We start from the raw sequence: 16,205 nt of genomic DNA, 5'->3' as shown, positions 1-16,205 counted from the left end.
TCCCAGAAATGTTCCACATGCATAAAAAATGTATTTCTCTCATATTGTGTGCAAAAATGTGTTTACATGCCTCTTAGTGAGCATTTCTCATTTGCCAAGATAATTCATCCACCTGACAGATGTGGCATATCAAAAAGCTGATTAAATAGCATGATCATTACACAGGTGCACCTTGTGCTGGGGACAATAAAAGACCACTCTAAAATGTGCAGTTTTGTCACACAACACAATGCCACATATATCTCAAGTTTTGAGGGAGTGTGCAATTGGCATGCTGACTGCAGGAATGTCCAACAGAGCTGTTGCCAGATAATTGAATGTTCATATCTTGACCATCAGTCGCCGCCAATGTCGTTTTAGAGAATTTGGCAGTACATCCAACTGGCCTCACAACCGCAGACCACGTGTAACCACGCCAGCCCAGGACCACATCCTGCTTCTTCACCTGTGGGATTGTCTGAGGAGGGGGAGGTGGGGGTGCTGAGGAGTATTTCTGTCTGTAATAAAGCCCTTTTGTGGGGAAAAACTCACTCTGATTGGCTGGGCCTGGCTCCCCAGTGGGTGGACCTGGCTCCCAAGTGGGTGGGCCTATGCCCTCCCAGGCCCACCCATGGCTGCGCCGCTGCCCAGTCATGTGAAATCCATAGATTAGGGCCTAATGAATTTATTTCAATTGACTGATTTCCTTCTATGTACTGTAACTCAGTAAAATCTTTGAAATTGTTGTATGTTGCGTTTATATTTTTGTTCAGTATAAAAAGGGTTGAAGAAAGCTTCCATTTAAACAACGTTTTCCAATACTACAGTGTAAGGTTCTGGTTTATTTTCTTAGTTCACCTTGTGTTCTTGAACGTAGCCCTGTTTCTTTGTGTTCTTGAACGTAGCCCTGTCTTTCATTTTTGTTCATTGATTTCACCTGTGTTAGTTACTCACCTGGTCTCATCAGCTCCTTATTTAGTTCAGTTCTTTCTGTTTATGCCTTGTGAGGTATTGTTCGTTTTGACTCTACTAAGCATTTTCCTAGCTCGTTTGTGAGAACCAGTTATAGCCTTCAGTCCTAGTTTTGATTCTCCTGCCTGTTTGCCTACCTGTGTATGACCATTGCCTGCCTGTGACCACGATTCCTGCCTTCTGTGAAGGTGAAATAAACACCTGCCGCACTCTGCACGTGAATCAACACCTTTTTCTCCCTGAGTATTCATTACATACAGAGGCAGTAATACTACGGTTGAATGGCCCTTGTTGCAAAAATAAATGCTATAACATTACTGAAACAACATATGAGATACGTCACAAATGGGGTGGTCCAATCGTATTTGTCTCTCAGACTGAAAAGGACCCTCACTTACAATACTGTTATTTCACATGATCTCCCGAAGGCCTTATTGCTCAGTGTGAAGTACAGGCCTTGTGGTCTGTGCATGGTCATCCTCTCACTAGTAGCCTCTTGTAATGTGTTAGCTATTGCCTAGGGACCATGTGATAAAGCGAGAGTACAGTGTAACCTCACTCAGATGGGGAGAAAGATAAATCCTGGTTACGGTTCAGTGGTGAAAGCTAAGGTTGTCTTTGGCACAGTGAGACACTTTCCCTTGTTCGAAATGCAGTTAGAATGTGATCTACATAGATATCTGTCCATCCAACCCCTAGAAAGAGTAGAACATCTGTCTTCCTGGTATTAACTAAAACACTGTAACCAAATGTCTGAGGAGGATGGAAAATGCATGTGACAGAAACAAAGTGGACATTTAGTGGGGAACATGGGGGCCATAAATATTGGGACTGTGAGCATCCAGGAACATTGAGCAGATGTGCTTCAACTGCTGCTCCCAGAGAGAACACATTGCTGGACTACTCATGTATAATGTATTCCCTGCTGTAGTGTTTTGGAGATGGCTGGGGGCTCATCACTCCAAAGGCTTCAGCAGGCACATTGCTGCTCCAAGTGACACTGTGGGATCTCTTCATGCACACACACACACACACACACACACACACACACACACACACACACACACACACACACACACACACACACACACACACACACACACACACACACACACACACACACACACACACACACACACTCTCTCTAACTCAGGCATGTCACACACACACCTACTCTAATCACACACCCAGCAGTTGGAACTGAGTGCCACTCCTCTTCAATGGGACTGGGTTTCAATAAGAGAAAAGTGACAAAATGATGTTTGAAGCTGGTGCGGTGACAGGAATGTAAGTGTGTGTGTGTGTGTGTGAGGTCATGTGAGAGAGAGTTAGTGAGAAAAAGAGTGAGAGAAAGACAGAGACCGAATGAAAGCAAGAAGGAGGGATGCAGGGCATTTTATCCTATCCTGATTCATGGTGTTGATCCCATTGGCTGTGGGAGTATTACCAGGTAAAATATGGACTCGGTGCAGAAGAGAGTCGGCTGATTAATGGTGACAGACAGCTTAATTCCCAGGCTGAATCACAGACAGTTTGTCCCGCATGTCACAATGTTCGCTCTATTAATCAAGGCTTCAACACTATCCCACTTACACAGACACACACACACACACACACACACACACACACACACACACACACACACACACACACACACACACACAATATATACTCACATGTACATACTCTCTCTCACACACACACACACACACACACACACACACAAACAAACAAACACGTACATACTCACACATGCTCACATACGGATCCTCACACACCTGCTTACATACGCACGCACAAACAAACCGATCCCATGGCATAGTGTTTATGAACTGACACGCAAAACGACACCGGATTCAAAAATTTGAATCTTTCAATTTAAATTATTATATAAAATTCTTGCTACCAATAGAATGTTATTTATATGGGGGATACAATCTTCCCAGCTCTGCAGATTTTGCTGTGAAGAGACAGAATCATTAGATCATTTGTTTTGGTTCTGTCCATTTGTAGCTTGTTTTTGGACACAGGTCCAGGAATGGCTAAAGGATTGCAATATTTACCTGGAACTAACCTTGCAGATAGCATTACTGGGTGATCTGAAAAGTCATAGTCAATCAATCAATAATATAATAATACTTTTAGCAAAAATGTTTATTTTTAATTCACAATCTGTAGAAGCAATGAGAATAGAAAGGTTCAGAACTTTTGTAAAACATCACAGTACGGTTGAAATATATATGGCAAATAGAAATCCTATATGGATGGTGTTAAGAGATAGATGGGAGGTATTGAATAGAGTTGAAGGATGGGACTAATAACAAATAACAACAAATAATAACAAAGATAGCTAATAATGTAAGCATACTGTGTCCATAATAAGTATATAGGTTGTATGTTGGGAGCTTTTGGGAAAGAGCACAGTTAGAAAGATATGGCATATAGAAGCAAACCGGATGGACATCATGAAAATGATCGGAGAGGTTGAGAGTACAAGAAGTTCAGGAGCAAAAAAATAAATAATAATAATTTAAAAAATATATATATATATATAATAGAATTATTGTAAAATTAACTCTGTCCATAAGGTGTAGATAGTAAGTATAGACCGGAAGTAGAGGCCTGGGCATTGTTGTTCACTAATTTACTCCAAGTAGGGAAAGGATGGTGGGGTTGAAAAGTAATAAAGGGGAGTATATATATATTTAAAAAAATAAAAAAATAAAAAAATAAAAAAACATGGGGGATTGGAAGTGATGCAGACAATTACATTGATAGAAGATACAATCTATCTGCAATATTAAGCTGATCCATTCCCCCCCCAAAAAAATTAAAAATAAAACGACAAAAATAAAATAAAAAAATTATAAAAATTGAAAAATGATAAAAAATGATAGAAAAAAAAAGAACACATACACTACCAGTCAAAAGTTTGGACACACCTACTCATTCAAAGGTTTTTCTTAATTTTTACTATTTTTTAAATTGTAGAATAATAGTGAAGAAATCAAAACTATGAAATAACACATATGGAATCATGTAGTAACCAGCAAATTGTTAAACAAATCAAAATATATTTTTTATTTGAGATTCTTCAAATAGCCACCCTTTGCCTTGATGCCAGCTTTGTACACTCTTGGCATTCTCTCAACCAGCTTCACCTGGAATGCTTTTCCAACCATCTTGAAGGAGTTCCCACATATGCTGAGCACCTGTTAGCTGCTTTTCCTTCACTCTGCCGTCCGACTCATCCCAAACCATCTCAATTGGGTTGAGGTCGGGGGATTGTGGAGGCCAGGTAATCTGATGCAGCACTCCATCACTCTCCTTCTTGGTAAAATAGCCCTAACACAGCCTGGAGGTGTGTTGGGTCAATGTCCTGTTAAAAAACAAATGAGAGTCCCACTAAGCCCAAACCAGATGGGATGGCTTATCACTGCAGAATGCTGTGGTAGCCATGCTGGTTAAGTATGCCTTGAATTCTAAATAAATCACAGACAGCGTCAGCAGCAAAGCACCCCCACACCATAACATCTCCCCCTCCATGCTTTACGGCGGGAAATACACATGCGGAGATCATCCGTTCACCCACACCGCGTCTCACAAAGACAAGGCAGTTGGAACCAAAAATCTCCAATTTGGACTCCAGACCAAAGGACAAATTTCCACCGGTCTAATGTCCATTGCTCGTGTTTCTTGGTCCAAGCAGATCTCTTCTTCTTATTGGTGTCCTTTAGTAGTGGTTTCTTTGCAGGAATTAGACCATGAAGGCCTGATTCACACAGTCCCTTCTGAACAGTTGATGTTGAGATGTGTCTGTGACTTAAACTCTGTGAAGCATTTATTTGGGCTGCAATTTCTGAAGCTGGTAACTCTAATGAACCTATCCTCTGCAGCAGAGGTAACTCTGGGTCTTCCATTCCTGTGGCGGTCCCCATGAGAGCCAGTTTCATTATAGCGCTTGATGGTTTTTGCGACTGCACTTGAAGAAACTTTCAAAGTTCTCGAAATGTTCCGGATTGACTGACCTTCATGTCTTAAAGTAATGATGCACTGTAATTTCTCTTTGCTTATTTGAGCTGTTCTTGCCATAATATGGACTTGGTCTTTTACCAAATAGGGCTATCTTCTGTATACCCCCCCTACCTTATCACAACACAACTGATTGGCTCAAACGCATTAAGAAGGAAAGAAATTCCACAGATTAACTTTTAAGAAGGCACACCTGTTAATTGAAATGCATTCCAGGTGACTACCTCATGAAGCTGGTTGAGAGAATGCCAAGAGTGTGTAAAGCTGTCATTAAGGCAAAGGGTGACTATTTGAAGAATCTCAAATATAAAATATATTTTGATTTGTTTAACACTTTTTTGGTTACTACATGATTCCATATGTGTTATTTCATAGTTTTAATGTCTTCACTATTATTCTACAATGTAAAAAATAAAGAAAAACCCTTGAATGAGTAGGTGTGTTCAAACCTTTGACTGGTGGTGTTCATATCACACACTCACACACACACAGCCAGAGGATGTTCACACATCTACGTACATAGTCACACATGTTCATACGTCGAGGCAGACACGCTTGCACACATAAGATATCTTTTTTCACATACACACACATTGCACTCTGGGAAAACACACATTACTGAGCCCTTTAACTGTCTCTCCAATCCTTCCCCTATGGACCCTCTTCCCCCCTTCACTATTTCCTCAACACATAGTACCATGTCTCTGCTTTACCCTCCTTTACCTCCCTACCCTCCTTTAACTCCCTCCTCCTCTCTCCATGTTTGTTTTGATTGATGGAGTGCCTCATAGCGAACATTCCTGTAAGCCTCTCGTCTGGATTCTGAATTCTGAATTTAACTACTGCAGTGGTTTTATTGTATGGTTTATGCTGTGATATGCTAAACATATCAAGATTAATTTGCCAACTATCAGTGAACATTATTATTACAGACAGTACCTTCTGTCAGCAGATACGATACAAGTATTGTAAAGGTTCATCCTGAGCTGAAATGTAATGATCACCTTAAAAGACAAGGGTTTACAGCTTGAAGTAATCCAGGCTCTGTCGTAGCCGGCCGCGACCGGGAGACCCATGGGGCGGCGCACAATTGGCCCAGCGTCGTCCAGGGTATGGGAGGGAATGGCCGGCAGGGATGTAGCTCAGTTGGTAGAGCATGTCGTTTGCAACGCCAGGGTTGTGGGTTCGATTCCCACGGGGGGACAGTATGAAAAAAAAAAAAAAATAATAATAATGAATGCACTCACTAACTGTAAGTCGCTCTGGATAAGAGCGTCTGCTAAATGATGTAAATGTAAATGTAATGCTGTAAACTCTTGTTATTTTCTGGCGATTATTGCCTTTCAGCTCAGAGTGAACCTTTACGATTGCTCCCCTCGTTTCTTTGACCTATCATCAACATATAGGTCAGGTGAAGGGAGCTGGACTTTACATTTGAAGGATTGGCCTCATTGGTAGTTCGTTGTGAGCAGTTATGGAGTTGTCTAGTGACGAGGACATTTTTCTTTCATTAGTAAAGCAGTGATGGTCTTGAATCAAACACTTGATGGACCATTTGTGCACGACCCAGAGCTTAATATTTCATCAAATGTTTTTTTGATGGTTGTCTATACACAACAACCATCATGTCTGTACAGCCTTCATACTTGCTGCTCACTATGGTATGGCAATCTATTCAAGTGCCAATGTTTCGCTCCACCACCCACTTGTCAGTCTGAGGTTGGATGACACACACACGCGCACACAGACACACAGTTTATGACACACACAGAGGGACAGGCATCCCCCCCACAGCATGACTTGTTTGGCTGAATTGTTTAGAGTGGAATGAGACAGTCTCATCACAGCAGCCAGTCTCAGTGGGGCTTGGAGCCGAGTCTGGTATTATCATACAAATGAGAGCTTTTTGTCTTTAAGACAAAATCTCTTATTGACTGTCGCCTTCCTCCATCATCCCTCATTCAATCTCACCCGCCTCCTGGCTATTTTCTCTTCCAATGCTCCAGCTCCTTCTGGCCCTCTCTCCAAGGCTCAATGAAAGAACCGGAACATGATTAGTAGTCATTGTAACTACTAATTTTCATGGTCTGCTTCTCCCTAATCACTATGAGGTAGTGATCTATTGCTGCTCAATATCTAGATCTGAGATGGGTTTCACATCTTGTAAATGAGCTCATCTAATGTGATTCTCCGATAAGGAATCCAGCATTACAGAGAATTATGCAGCTCAATGGTTGATACGAGGGAGAGAAGAGTATAAAGAGAGTGATACAGCGATACAGATGGAGTCTGTGATCAGAGCTAAGGCAGGGAGAGAGGAGGTGGTGGAGGTGAGAGGGGCATTGTGGGTGTTGGAGTCCACAGAGCTCTAATGAGCTTCCTGATTGATGTGAAGAGTTTTGGGTAACCCTCCAACACCCCCAGTAAGTAAACATTAGCATCAAAGTAAACAAAAAATAAAAACAGTTTTAATGAGAATTAATTTGGTTGAGGTTTTTAATTGGCAGGCAGAAGCATCCACAATGTAGCTTATTTTAGCCCTGAAGCTTAGGCACAGTGGCCAGATAATGGTGACATCTCAGCCCTGACAAATGAAACAGTACCGGTGTCACTGACTTTTAGTTACAAAAATACCCCTCCAACAAGCTAATTAATAAGACCAAAGAGGAAAGAGCGGGCAGGCACCTGGGCTGAACGGAGGAGGCAGGCCTTCCTTCTCAGAACAAATTAGCAGGGAGGGAGAGCGCCTAGGCAGACAACTGGCCTGTCTGGTTGGTTGGTGTGTTCTTCTCTCAGCATGCAGTGGGGAATACTCTGGTTCATACTGTGTAATATTGGGTCTCCCTCTCTGCTAGGTACAATATACTGTAGCCATATCCCCTCTCTTAGTAGGAAAGCTGTGTGTCAGAACAGTGTGTATTGTACCTCACCTGGTCTCAGTGTAATGTATGAAATATGTTGATGTGTTCTCCTCTCCTCTCAACATCCATTGGGGAGTACTCTGTATCATAATAATACTGTATAATGCTGGGGCTGTCTCCATACTCTGAATCATAATATTGTATAATGCTGGGGCTGCCTCCATACTCTGAATCATAATAATACAGTATAATGCTGGGGCTGCCTCCATACCCTGAATCATAATAATACTGTATAATGCTGGGGCTGCCTCACTACTCTGAATCATAATACTGGAAAATGCTGGGGCTGCCTCCATACTCTGAATCATAATAATACAGTATAATGCTGGGGCTGCCTCCATACTCTGAATCATATTAATACTGTATAATGCTGGGGCTGCCTCCATACTCTGAATCATAATACTCTGTAATGCTGGGGCTGCCTCCATACTTGGTATCAAATCAAATCAAATCAAATGGTATTTGTCACATACTTGTGTTTAGCAGATGTTATTGCGGGTGTAGCGAAATGCTTGTGCTTCTAGCTCCGACAGTGCATTAATATCTAACAAGTAATATCTAACAATTTCACAACATATACCCAATACACACAAATCTAATTTAAGGAATGGAATTAAGAATATATACATATTTGGACGAGCAATGACAGAGTGGCATGGACTAAGATACAGTAGAATATTATAGAATACAGTATATAAATATGAGATGAGTAATGCAAGATATGTAAACATTATTAAAGTGACTAGTGTTCCATTTCATAATACTGTATAATGCTGGGGCTGCCTCCATACTCTGAATCATAATAATACTATAATGCTTGGGCTGCCTCCATACTCTGAATCATAATAATACTATAATGCTGGGGCTGCCTCCATACTCTGAATCATAATAATACTATAATGCTGGGGCTGCCTCCATACTCTGAATCATAATACTGTATAATGCTGAGGCTGCCTCCATACTCTGTATCATAATAAAACTGTATAATGCTGTGGCTGCCTTCATACTCTGAATCATAATAATACTGTATGATGCTGGGGCTGCCTCCATACTCTGAATCATAATAATACTATAATGCTGGGGCTGCCTCCATACTCTGTATCATAATAATACTGTATAATGCTGGGGCTGCCTCCATACTCTGAATCATAATAATACTGTATAATGCTGGGGCTGCCTCCATACTCTGAATCATAATACTGTATAATGCTGGGGCTGCCTCCATACTCTGTATCATAATAAAACTGTATAATGCTGTGGCTGCCTTCATACTCTGAATCATAATAATACTGTATAATGCTGGGGCTGCCTCCATACTCTGTATCATAATAATACTGTATAATGCTGGGGCTGCCTCCATACTCTGTATCATAATAATACTGTATAATGCTGGGGCTGCCTCCATACTCTGAATCATAATAATACTATAATGCTGGGGCTGCCTCCATACTCTGAATCATAATAATACTGTATAATGCTGGGGCTGCCTCCATACTCTGAATCATAATAATACTATAATGCTGGGGCTGCCTCCATACTCTGAATCATAATACTGTATAATGCTGGGGCTGCCTCCATACTCTGTATCATAATAAAACTGTATAATGCTGTGGCTGCCTTCATACTCTGAATCATAATAATACTGTATAATGCTGGGGCTGCCTCCATACTCTGAATCATAATAATACTGTATAATGCTGGGGCTGCCTCCATACTCTGAATCATAATAATACTGTATAATGCTGGGGCTGCCTCCATACTCTGAATCATAATACTGTATAATGCTGGGGCTGCCTCCATACTCTGTATCATAATAAAACTGTATACTGCTGTGGCTGCCTTCATACTCTGAATCATAATAATACTGTATAATGCTGGGGCTGCCTCACTACTCTGAATCATAATAATACTGTATAATGCTGGGGCTGCCTCCATACTCTGTATCATAATAATACTGTATAATGCTGGGGCTGCCTCCATACTCTGAATCATAATAATACTGTATAATGCTGGGGCTGCCTCCATACTCTGTATCATAATAATACTGTATAATGCTGGGGCTGCCTCCATACTCTGAATCATAATACTGTATAATGCTGGGGCTGCCTCCATACTCTGAATCATAATAATACTGTATAATGCTGGGGCTGCCTCCATACTCTGAATCATAATACTGTATAATGCTGGGGCTGCCTCCATACTCTGAATCATAATAATACTGTATAATGCTGGGGCTGCCTCCATACTCTGAATCATAATACTGTATAATGCTGGGGCTGCCTCCATACTCTGTATCATAATAATACTGTATAATGCTGGGGCTGCCTCCATACTCTGAATCATAATAATACTGTATAATGCTGGGGCTGCCTCCATACTCTGAATCATAATAATACTGTATAATGCTGGGGCTGCCTCCATACTCTGAATCATAATAATACTGTATAATGCTGGGGCTGCCTCCATACTCTGAATCATAATAATACTGTATAATGCTGGGGCTGCCTCCATACTCTGAATCATAATAATACTGTATAATGCTGGGGCTGCCTCCATACTCTGAATCATAATAATACTGTATAATGCTGGGGCTGCCTCCATACTCTGTATCATAATAATACTGTATAATGCTGGGGCTGCCTCCATACTCTGTATCATAATAATACTGTATAATGCTGGGGCTGCCTCCATACTCTGAATCATAATAATACTGTATAATGCTGGGGCTGCCTCCATACTCTGTATCATAATAATACTGTATAATGCTGGGGCTGCCTCCATACTCTGTATCATAATAATACTGTATAATGCTGGGGCTGCCTCCATACTCTGAATCATAATAATACTGTATAATGCTGGGGCTGCCTCCATACTCTGAATCATAATAATACTGTATAATGCTGGGGCTGCCTCCATACTCTGAATCATAATAATACTGTATAATGCTGGGGCTGCCTCCATACTCTGAATCATAATAATACTGTATAATGCTGGGGCTGCCTCCATACTCTCTATCATAATTAAGCAATAAGGCAGGAGCGTGTGTGATATATGGCTAATATACCATGGCTAAGGGAAGTTATTTCTCACGACGCAACATGGAGTGCCTGGATACAGCCATTAGCCGTGATATAATGGCCATATACCACAAACCCCTGAGGTGCCTTATTGCTATTATAAACTGGTTACCAATGTAATTAGATCAGTAAAAATAAATGTTTTGTCATACCCATGTTATGCAGTCTGATATGCCACGGCTTTCAGCCAATCAGCATTCAGGGCTCGAACCACCCAGTTTATAATACTGTATAATGCTGCATCTGCCTCCCTACTGTGTACAATATTGCTATATCCCCTCACGTGGTCTGAGTAAGAATGCTATGTATTAGAACATTGTGTACCTCACCTCTGGTCACAGTGTAATGTATAAAACCTCCCATTGTGCAGTGTTCCACTCCTAGCCTGAAGAGTGCTAAGTATGGTAATTGACTGCTAAGAGATAGTTATTATACGAGGGATCATTTGAAATTAACTTGTTGAATCCACAATGTGATAGCCCTTTACATTTTTTTATTTATCTTTATTTTGACAGGGAAGACATTGAGACCTAGGTCTCTTTTCCAAATGCGCCCTGTATAATACAATATAAAATACACATTAAACACAAAATATACAGTTGAAGTCGGAAGTTTACATGCACCTTAGCCAAATACATTTAAACTCAGTTTTTCACAATTCCTGACATTTAATCCTAGTTAAAATTCCCTGTTTTAGGTCAGTTAGGATCACCACTTTATTTTAAGAATGTGAAATGTCAGAATAATAGTAGAGAGAATGATTTATTTCAGCTTTTATTTCTTCATCACATTCCCAGTGGATTCAGAAGTTTACATACACTCAAATAGTATTTGGTAGCATTGCCTTTAAATTGTTTAACTTGGGTCAAACATTTCGGGTAGCCTTCCACAAGCTTCCCACAATAAGTTGGGTGAATTTTGGCCCAATCCTCCTGACAGAGCTGGTGTAACTGAGTCAGGTTTGTAGACCTCCTTGCTCGCACACGCTTTTTCAGTTCTGCCCACACATTTTCTATAGGATTGAGGTCAGGGCTTTGTGATGGCCACTCCAATACCTTGACTTTGTTGTCCTTAAGCCATTTTGCCACAACTTTGGAAGTATGCTTGGGGTCATTGTCCATTTGGAAGACCCATTTGCGACCTAGCTTTAACTTCCTGACTGATGTCTTGAGATGTTGCTTCAATATATCCACATAATTTTCCTTCCTCATGATGCCATCTATTTTGTGAAGTGCACCAGTCCCTCCTGCAGCAAAGCACCACCACAGCATGATGCTGCCACCCCCGTGCTTCACGGTTGGGATGGTGTTCTTCGGCTTGCAAGCGGCCTCCTTTTTCCTCCAAACATAACAATGGTCATTATGGCCAAACAGTTCTATTTTTGTTTCATCAGACCAGAGGACATTTCTCCAAAAAGTACGATCTTTGTCCCCATGTGCAGTTGCAATCCGTAGTCTGGCTTTTTAATGGCGGTTTTGGAGCAGTGGCTTCTTCCTTGCTGAGCGGCCTTTCAGGTTATGTCGATATAGGACTCGTTTTACTGTGATATAGATACTTTTGTACCTGTTTCCTCCAGCATCTTCACAATGTCCTTTGCTGTTGTTCTGGGATTGATTTGCACTTTTCGCACCAAAGTACGTTAATCTCTAGGAGACAGAACGCGTCTCCTTCCTGAGCGGTATGACGGCTGCGTGGTTCCATGGTGTTTATACTTGCATACTATTGTTTGTACAGATGAACGTGGTACCTTCAGGCATTTGGAAATTGCTCCCAAGGATGAACCAGACATGTGGAGGTCTACAATTTTTTTTTGAGGTCTTGGCTAATTTCTTTGATTTTCCCATGATGTCAAGCAAAGAGGCACTGAGTTTGAAGGTAGGCCTTGAAATACATCCACAGGTACACCTCCAATTGTCTCAAATTATGTCAATTAGCCTATCAGAAGCTTCTAAAGCCATGACATCATTTTCTGGAATTTTCCAAGCTGTTTAAAGGCACAGTCAATTTAGTGGATGTAAACTTCTGACCCACTGGAATTGTGATACAGTGAATTATAAGTGAAATAATCTGTCTGTAAACAATTGTTGGAAAAACTACGTCCTATGTCCTAACCGATTTGCCAAAACTATAGTTTGTTAACAAGAAATTTGTGGAGTGGTTGAAAAACGAGTTTTAATGACTCCAACCTAAGTGTATGTAAACTTCCGACTTATAATAATAATAATAATATGCCATTTAGCAGACGCTTTTATCCAAAGCGACTTACAGTCATGCGTGCATACATTTTTATTTTTATTTTGTGTATGACTTCAACTGTATATACAATATATATACAAAAGGATGTGGACACCCCTTCAAATTAGTGGATTTGGCTATTTCAGCCACACCCGTTGCTGACAGGTGTATAAAATCGAGCACACAGCCATGCAATCTCCATAGACAAACATTGGCAGTAGAATTTCCTTACTGAAGAGCTCAGTGACTTTCAACGTGCCCTGCTAGAGCTGCCACGGTTAACTGTAAGTGCTGTTATTGTGAAGAAGGAAACGTCTAGGAGCAACAATGGCTCAGCCGCGAAGTCATAGGACACACTTGCTCACAGAACGGGACAGCCGAGTGCTAAAGCGCGCAGCGTGTAAAAATCATCTGTCCTCGGTTTCAGCACTCACTACCAAGTTCCAAACTGCCCCTGGAAGCAAGGTTAGCACAATAACTGTTTGTTGGGAGCTTCATGAAATGGGTTTCCATGGCCGAGCAGCCGTACACAAGCCTAAGATCACCATGCGCAATGCCAAGCGTCGGCTGAAGTGGTGTAAAGCTCGCCGCCATTGGACTCTGGAGCAGTGGAAATGCGTTCTCTGGACTGATGAATCACACTGTCAGGCGGATGAATCTGGGTTTGGCGGATGCCAGGAGAACGCTACCTGCCCGAATGCATAGTGCCAAGTCCAACTGTAAAGATTGGTGGAGGCTAAATAATGGTCTGGGGCTGTTTTTCATGGTTCAGTCTAGGCCCCTTAGTTCCAGGGAAGGGACATCTTAATATACAATGACATCCTAGACGATTCTGTGCTTCCAACTTTGTGGCAACAGTTTGGGAAAGGCCCTTTCCTGTTTCAGCATGACAATTCCTCGTGCACAAAGCGAGGTCCATACAGAAATGGTTTGTCGAGATTGGTGTAGAAGAACTTGACTGGCCTACACAGAGCCCTGACCTCAACCTCATCGAACATCTTTGGGATGAATTGGAACACCAACTGCAAGCCAGGCCTAATCGCCCAACATCAGTGCCCGACCTCACTAATGCTCTTGTGGCTAAATGGAAACAAGTCCCCACAGCACTGCATCACTTCTTGTTTTTTTATGAGAAATGTTACTGTGTTGAAAATTCCAAATTGTCTGTATAATCAAAAAACATACAGTTCTGACAGATGTACCCCCACCAGACATGCCACCAGTGGTCTCTTCACAGTCCCCAAATCCAAAACAAATTTAAGGCAATGTATAGTATTGTATAGAGCCATGGTTACGTGGAACACCCTTCCGTCTCAAATTACTCAAGCAAACAGCAAAATCAGCTTAAAAACACTAATAAAACAACACCTCACAGCACGCCTCACCCCTATCTGACCTAAATAACATGTACAGTGCATTCGGAAAGTATTCAGACCCCTTGACTTTTTCCAATTTTTGTTTTAGCCTTATTCTAAAATTGATTAAATAAATACAATTCCTCATCAATCTACACACAATACCCCATAATGACAAAGCGAAAACAAGTTTTTAGACATTTTTGCAAATGTGTTAAAAATAAAAAGAGAAATACCTTATTTACATAAATATTCAGACCCTTTGCTATGTGCCTAGAAATTGAGCTGTTTCTACAACTTGATTGGAGTCCACCTATGGTAAATTCAATTGACTGGACATGATTTGGAAAGGCACACACCTGTCTATATAAGGTCCCAAAGTTGACAGTGCATGTCAGAGCAAAAAACAAGCCATGAGATCTAAGGAATTGTCCATGGATCTCCGAGACAGGATTGTGTCGAGGCACAGATCTGGGGAAGGGTACCAAAAAATGTCTGCAGCATTGAAGGTCCCCAAGAACACAGTGACCTCCATCATTCTGAGGCAGTGAGGCACATGGCCCCTGAGGGAGAGGCCGCATTAAACTCACAGTTTTTGTTTAACGAATGCTTGATTTTGATTATATCTTATTTCCTGACCAACCACTATGTGTTATTGAGTCTGATATTAGTATTCCCCGACCGCTGCTTTCTAGTCAGGAAAGCACTGTCAACACACAGTAGTTGCTGCTGGGGAGAATACACAGCTAAATTGTGGCTAGCACCCAGCCTAGTGGCTGCCTCTGCTGAACTGGGGTCAGTGCTCTGTGCTTCAGATAGGTAAGGCCTTGTGACATCAGTGTGGAGTTGGGAAGACATTGTGTGTGTGTCAAATCAAAACTAGATACAATTTTATTGGGCACATGCGCCGAATACAACAGGTGTAGACTTTACCGTGAAATGCTTACTCTCTTGTCCATTGCCAGCGCTCCTCTACAGGGAAGCAGATACAGTGGGGAAAAAAAGTATTTAGTCAGCCACCAATTGTGCAAGTTCTCCCACTTAAAAAGATGAGAGAGGCCTGTAATTTTCATCATAGGTACACGTTACTATGACAGACAAAATGAGAAAAAAAATCCAGAAAATCACATTGTAGGATTTTTTATGAATTTATTTGCAAATTATGGTGGAAAATAAGTATTTGGTCAATAACAAAAGTTTCTCAATACTTTGTTATATACCCTTTGTTGGCAATGACACAGGTCAAACATTTTCTGTAAGTCTTCACAAGGTTTTCACACACTGTTGCTGGTATTTTGGCCCATTCCTCCATGCAGATCTCCTCTAGAGCAGTGATGTTTTGGGGCTGTCGCTGGGCAACACAGACTTTCAACTCCCTCCAAAGATTTTCTATGGGGTTGAGATCTGGAGACTGGCTAGGCCACTCCAGGACCTTGAAATGCTTCTTACGAAGCCACTCCTTCGTTGCCCGGGCGGTGTGTTTGGGATCATTGTCATGCTGAAAGACCCAGCCACGTTTCATCTTCAATGCCCTTGCTGATGGAAGGAGGTTTTCACTCAAAATCTCACGATACATGGCCCCATTCATTCTTTCCTTTACACGGATCAGTCGTCCTGGTCCCTTTGCAGAAAAA

General features: G+C 41.4%; 1 pseudogene across 1 annotated transcript in view; it reads left to right on the top strand.

Moving 5' to 3' along the window:
* Positions 1-16,205, top strand: part of LOC311103692 (potassium channel subfamily T member 2-like) — an 88,818-nt pseudogene that overhangs the window by 784 nt on the left and 71,829 nt on the right. The gene's annotated exons all lie outside the window — the stretch shown is intronic.

This window comes from Coregonus lavaretus (assembly GCF_964263955.1).
Source record: "Coregonus lavaretus genome assembly, chromosome: 28".
In the NCBI taxonomy this organism is placed as follows: Eukaryota; Metazoa; Chordata; class Actinopteri; order Salmoniformes; family Salmonidae; genus Coregonus; species Coregonus lavaretus.
This window is presented reverse-complemented; position numbering and strand designations above follow the sequence as displayed.